Raw genomic sequence first — 6,000 nt, forward strand, 5'->3', positions numbered from 1 at the left:
TAGTGACACAACTGACAAACGACCGATGAGCATTTGTTTAAGTGAAAAGTATGATATGGAACTGCAACAGAGCATTGCCAATAGCTTTGCAAGTTTGTCCTGAAGAGTTGATTCTACCCTGAACTGTTTATTGTCACTAGGGCTGGTGGAGCACTTGAACAGCACCTAAGGTCTGCTCCTCTTTGTTTTACAGATCAGTTGCAGAACATTTTGCTTTCTTTCAGTGCTGTTGTCCTGCAAGGACGGACAATTCATGGATCAGACCTTTGAAAATTCAGTGTCCAACATAAGCCCTCAGTCTCACTGAGGAGTCACAGTAACCCAGTGGGTGATAACAAAGGAAAAAAAACCCAAACCATCAGATCCTACAAAACATTCTTGCTTCATCATTAGGTGCTGTAATAAAAGAGTGATCCACAGCAGACTACGCAAGGTTGCTCTCTGCTCAGTTTTCCTCACATCATCACTTGCCTCTTCTGAGGTTCTTGAGAATTTATAGACCAGAAACTACATATATATTGACAAACACTTACATAAAAGAACTTGGGTTTCACCTATGATGAAAATCAAAGCTCCTATTCATAGTAACAGAAAATCAGGCTATGCTTATTTAGGTCTTCATGGTGACTTTTAATGTCTCTTAAGGATTTAGAAGTGTATTCCAACAGCCTTATTCAAGCTTACTTTTTTTGTCTACAGGTGGAAAACACATAAATTTGCAATATGAAATACCACTAACTGTAACACCTTAAAACCTCATCCCAAAGCACCCCAGATCTTAAATGATTTCCAGGATTATCATTCAAGAAGTACTACTTCGTTCCAGGGAGTATTGTTAGGTTTTCTGTAGCATACACTGTGCACATTACAGGATAAGACTATATGATAAGTTTATGAATATCCTTCTACTGAAGGACTAACCATCTACTTAAATTATTGCATTTCTTACTTTGTCAGTTCAATCTTATCAGTAGGACCATTCACTTGCCTTTCCTGTACTTTTTTTTAAACAGCAGAATGATTTTTGTCAGAATAAGATATTATACACTGCATATAACAGCTTAAAACATTCTCTAGTTGCACAGCCCATACTACAGTGATAAAAAGTTCTAGATATGGTCTTTGATGTAAAAATTTCTCCAAGACTAAATTTAAATCTATGAATAAATATTTCTGTGCACTATTCAAAACAGGCTTTTTTGACATATCTAGTACTTTTGCAAATTTGCTTTTGCAAGCTAATGAAAATACTGTGAAATGTGTTTTTCAAACTCTACCAATCATTTGAACTTTCTTGTGCTGAGAAGATAAGGTTTTGAGAACTGTGAAACTTCATCGTTCAAGGTGCAACTGCACCTACCATCTCAGACAATTTGCTACCTCTTACCTTAGGTTCATCCCAAAGCTCCATTTTCAGGTTAAAAACGGCACTTGAACATAGGCAAGAAATCTTATTTTGCTTTTTAAAAAAACCTCCCTTTTAAACATAAGAACCACTACACAAATTTGTGTTTTAATGCAGCAGATTTAAAATTGATATTTGAATTCCACCAGAACAAGAGTTGTGGATCTTGTTTTAGGTATACATCATAAGTTGGATCAAGAAAAGCAAACAACTTCACAACTATCAAAATTAGAAGGCCCAAATTCTCAAACCCATTTTTAGGTCCTTTTTCATTTAACAATTCCCAGGTTAAAGAGAATAAGACCAGCAGCAATCCAGTTTTGTATTTCAGCATATCTAGCAGACAGGCAGAGCAGCTTCCCTCCCACTCTGTCATGCTACGAGTCTCATACAGCAGTCAGTGTGCACAACAAATTCCACTTGTCTATGGGAACACACAGAAATACATAATTGTATAAACCCCATTTTTTCCAAGCAGCATATTATTTCACAGAATATTAAACCTTTTAACATAGTGATGTTGTGAGATCACTGAGTGCATATTACAATGGAGCTCCTGATTACTGTTGTTGCTTTTTTGAAAAAAATAACGTGCAATGCTGCTAAACAGATTTTTTAAAATACTCCTAGGCTGAAAGCATGTAAGAGTATCATCTTACAATACTTCCATGGCTGAATAAAACTCTCAAAAGGGTTTTGTTATGAAAATGTTGACACAAAATTTAGCTATCACATTATTATGAAAACTGTTATCCTCATTTTCATTGTGATAGATGCTAGGATTGCTAGTGTTGCAGGATTTTCTTAATAATAGGAGAGGTAAAAACCTTCACAGAGGTTAAACCAAGGCCCCAAAGCTACCCATGTTGTTCTTCCCCATCCCGTGTTTGTGAACTTGATTACTCTCACCTAAGTGGATTGCCCTTTTTTGTCACTACTGAATTTCTTATGTTTTCCATATATGTTTTGCTTGGGTATAAAATACCTTCTAATAAAAGTGAAAAGGTTTATGAGGCTCATTAGGACAATATAGGTCATGGTTTTAGGGCAGGTATTGTCAAAAAATACATATTTATTTAGTTATAATGAACAATATAAGCCATTGTGAGAAAGTATCACATCTGAAGGAAAAACCTATGAAGCTGGCTTAAAAAGAAAAAACCAGCATAGACCAAATATTCACTGTGCTCCTAATTAGTATTCCTTCCTAGTTTCTCTTAAGTGACAAAGGAAAATGACAAATGGAAAAAAAAATACAGAAACAGCAATATTTAAAGTATAGATGTCACTTAGCGCAACAAACTCATTATTTTCTTTTTTGCTCAGGCTATAAACAGCATGCCAAGAAAAATAGTTTCTGTGTGTGGTCATTTCTATGCATTAATATAGTTTATAATTTTCTGAGGAACCATTTCAATCCAATGCAAAACATGCTAGAGGCAACAGTAGACTATTTATGATTTTTTTTTTCCAACTGAATAGCTTTACTTTGTGGTTCCAATAACTGTCAGCTCTATCTCACAGTAGAAGAAATATTCCGTTTACTAAATTCTGCTTATTTCATTAATTCAGTACATGTTCTAGACTACCTCTTAGAGTTAGTTTTTCTTCACTCAGATCTTTACACTGATCATTCCAAGACATCTAACAGAAAGCAGCAAATTAAACTTACTTCACCATTCACCCTAAGAGTGCAACCAATTGAATCCATTAGTTACTTCATGGAGTCATTTCAAATGGTTTACATTTCATTTAAATCAGCCTATTAAGAACACTTGTACAAAGATCCATGGAGCAATTTTACTAAGATTTATTCAGAAGTGAAGTCCTGTCTCATGTCACCCTTTATCAACACAGCTTTTGCATTCTGTGCAGCCTTTCCTCCTCAGTTCTGCAGCATTTTCCTCAGGGATCAGGACAACACCAAAAAGGAAAGTGCAACTCAGAATTATGACAGAAATGATTAATAAAATGTACTGGCAGTTTGCACACAATCAGAGCACCACCATTTGAAGAAATCTGATTTGTGTGTTTTGGCATCACTAGATTACCTTAGTTTTTCAGCGTGTCACTTTGCTTCAATTAGTTTTGGCTGTTGCCTCAAATTTAGTTGGTGTCAGAACAGTTCAGTGAAGGATCTGGACAAATTCTAGGGTGACATTTATCCCATGAACCCAACTCTGCTATTTCTGCAGTCTGCCTTGCGTATATTCTTGGCCTCAAGCCATGTTTACATACCTAGATAGTAAGTTATGTTTACGTATCACGTTGCATACCCAGATGACAGTGACATGAGGAACTGACAATTAGACTGTTGCAGTTCTTACAAGAAAAGTCATACTGCTGACACAAAATATAGCCACGGGGGGATTCAGAATATACTTAGGAGTAAAGAAGTACAGTGGTTGAATCCTTGCTAGGCACACTTTCCAAATCTAGCATCTCTACAACTTGCCAAGTTATTTGCTTTCTTTTGCCTCTATTTGGATTTTTGTTTCTGCAGAAATGTAAGCACAGAAAATGTAAGCTTGCTCTGAATAAAGAAACTGCAGATGTGTTCAGAGATAAGAATGATCTAATTCACAGGAAATCTATATACAAGTGTTGGTGAGAAAAAAAGAAAAAATCAAAGACAATATGTCCATTCATTTAAAGTATTTAACTACTAGTTAGGATTATTAGTTGTTAAGTGCAAGGTTATGTAGAGGTAATGGTATAATCATATCATGACTGGCAAATTTGATCTGTTAATCAAAACAGAGTTGAGAATTAGACACATGAATAGTTAAGTCCAGACTTGGCTGAGGAACTGCATACACAGCTACACAAATAAATTAAAAGGTAGAGGGTGAAGTCATCCCTGAATACAGCTGTATAGTTATGTGATGGAAGGCTTCCTTACCTTGTTGTGACTCAGCCACCTTTGCCATTCTCCCCCACGTGTACACTGCGCTTCTCCCCTTGGCTGCTCCGCAGCTGCCCAGGAGGAGTTGTCTGGGATAGTTTTGAATCCTGAATGTAGTAAGGCCACCTGACCAGGAGGAGAGGTTCCTATGAGGGAAAGAAGGAGCACAGGAGCATGCATGTAAACAAAAAATGGAGATCCTGTAGTCATTAATTTATGTATATAAAAACATACACATTTATATATACACACATATATATAATGTGCATATATACACGCACACATATACACAGCCAAGCATACCCCAGTATGTCAGCCACACTAACAAGCTACTGCTACCTCTGCTGACAGGCTCCACCCCTGCTTCTAATTCTTATTTTCATTAATGCATGGCAACTTGGAATCTCCTCACTTAAGCTTAAGCCTGTATAACACATGTGCTTATAGGTTGAGGGAAATCCACACAAGTGATTCCAAGAGCACTCACTGTTTTGAACAGACACTGACAGGTCTTTTCGCATTAAAGGCAAAGGGGTTGTCTTTGGAACTAGTAGGAAGATCATTCAAAGCAGTGGAAGTCTCAAGTCAGCTGTGAAATGGTTTGGAGCAAACATAAAGCCAGTTTCAGTGGGAAAGGTTAGGTTATCCACACAGGTTTGAACAATGCCTCTCGAGGAGGGTGGGGGGGGGAAGCCTGCCTGTAAAACTATCAATTAGTCTGGGAAGGTAGAAATAAGAGAATATTTTCAGACTTCATTCAGTCTGGCTTTAATTTAGCTAATCTTTACAGAAGCCTGCAAGGCCAAGTGCACAGGCTATAAAAAATGACTGAAGAGTTTACACCTCACCGAAGGCCGGCACTCTCAATCAGCACCTCTTTTGTACAGTTAGCCAACCAGTTTAATTTTTTCAGCCAAAATAGAGAGGATCACATCTGAAGATATCTGATTCTACATCTACCTATAAAATGCTACAGCATTTCAGGCTTTCACACATTAATTCTGAATTTTCACTGAAGTGTGGCACAGTTCAGAACACATACATATATATACAATCCAGTACCTAATAAGATCTTGTTTAACAACACACTCAACTCTTCATGACTTTGCATAACTTTTTACTGAAGTTCATAAATACATAAATATTTACCAATTTCAGACTCCAGTTACTGCTGAGAAATAAAACTACTGTCTTGTAGATTATTACAGTAGCTGAAAGTACTAGAAACACTCAGATGTTTCAAATTCAGGGTATTCACTTATTAAAAGGATTGGTGGCCAAGGATTTACTACTCCAGATAGTGGTAAATACCCTTAAAAAAAAAGAAACAAGAAAAAAGGAAGCCTCCAACACCTTATTTTAAATACATGCATAGGTTTCAGCAAAAAACATATCTTAAAGAGATACAGTTATCAAATTTTTCTGCTTCACTGTGAAAAACTATTAGCAAAAACAGACACAGGCCATGGGAATGCAGGTTTAATCTCTCATGTAAAAATTATATGTTCGTGACAAATATACCTTTTCTGCCTCTGTAGGCAGCAGTAAAATGCCAGCATGCTTGAAAAATTCCCATTTTAATTATTTTTTTAAACTGCGATTTAATCACTCCTGTTCTCCCATCGTTAGTCATGTGTGATCTTTCCACACAATAAAAAGTTAGATCAAATGTTTCACCAAGTTTGTTTAG

General features: G+C 36.5%; 1 long non-coding RNA gene across 1 annotated transcript in view; it reads right to left on the reverse strand.

Annotated features, from left to right (window-relative positions):
• The window catches only part of LOC126635601 (uncharacterized), a 60,765-nt gene extending 56,315 nt beyond the window's left edge, over window positions 1-4,450 (reverse strand). The window contains exon 1 of the long non-coding RNA XR_007627751.1: window positions 4,308-4,450. This is a non-coding gene — a long non-coding RNA (uncharacterized LOC126635601). The remainder of the gene's footprint in view (window positions 1-4,307) is intronic.
• Between the last annotated feature and the right edge of the window lie 1,550 nt (window positions 4,451-6,000).

The sequence above is a fragment of the Myiozetetes cayanensis genome, unplaced genomic scaffold, assembly GCF_022539395.1.
Source record: "Myiozetetes cayanensis isolate MyiCay16 unplaced genomic scaffold, myiCay2020 scf12, whole genome shotgun sequence".
Lineage (NCBI taxonomy): Eukaryota > Metazoa > Chordata > Aves > Passeriformes > Tyrannidae > Myiozetetes > Myiozetetes cayanensis.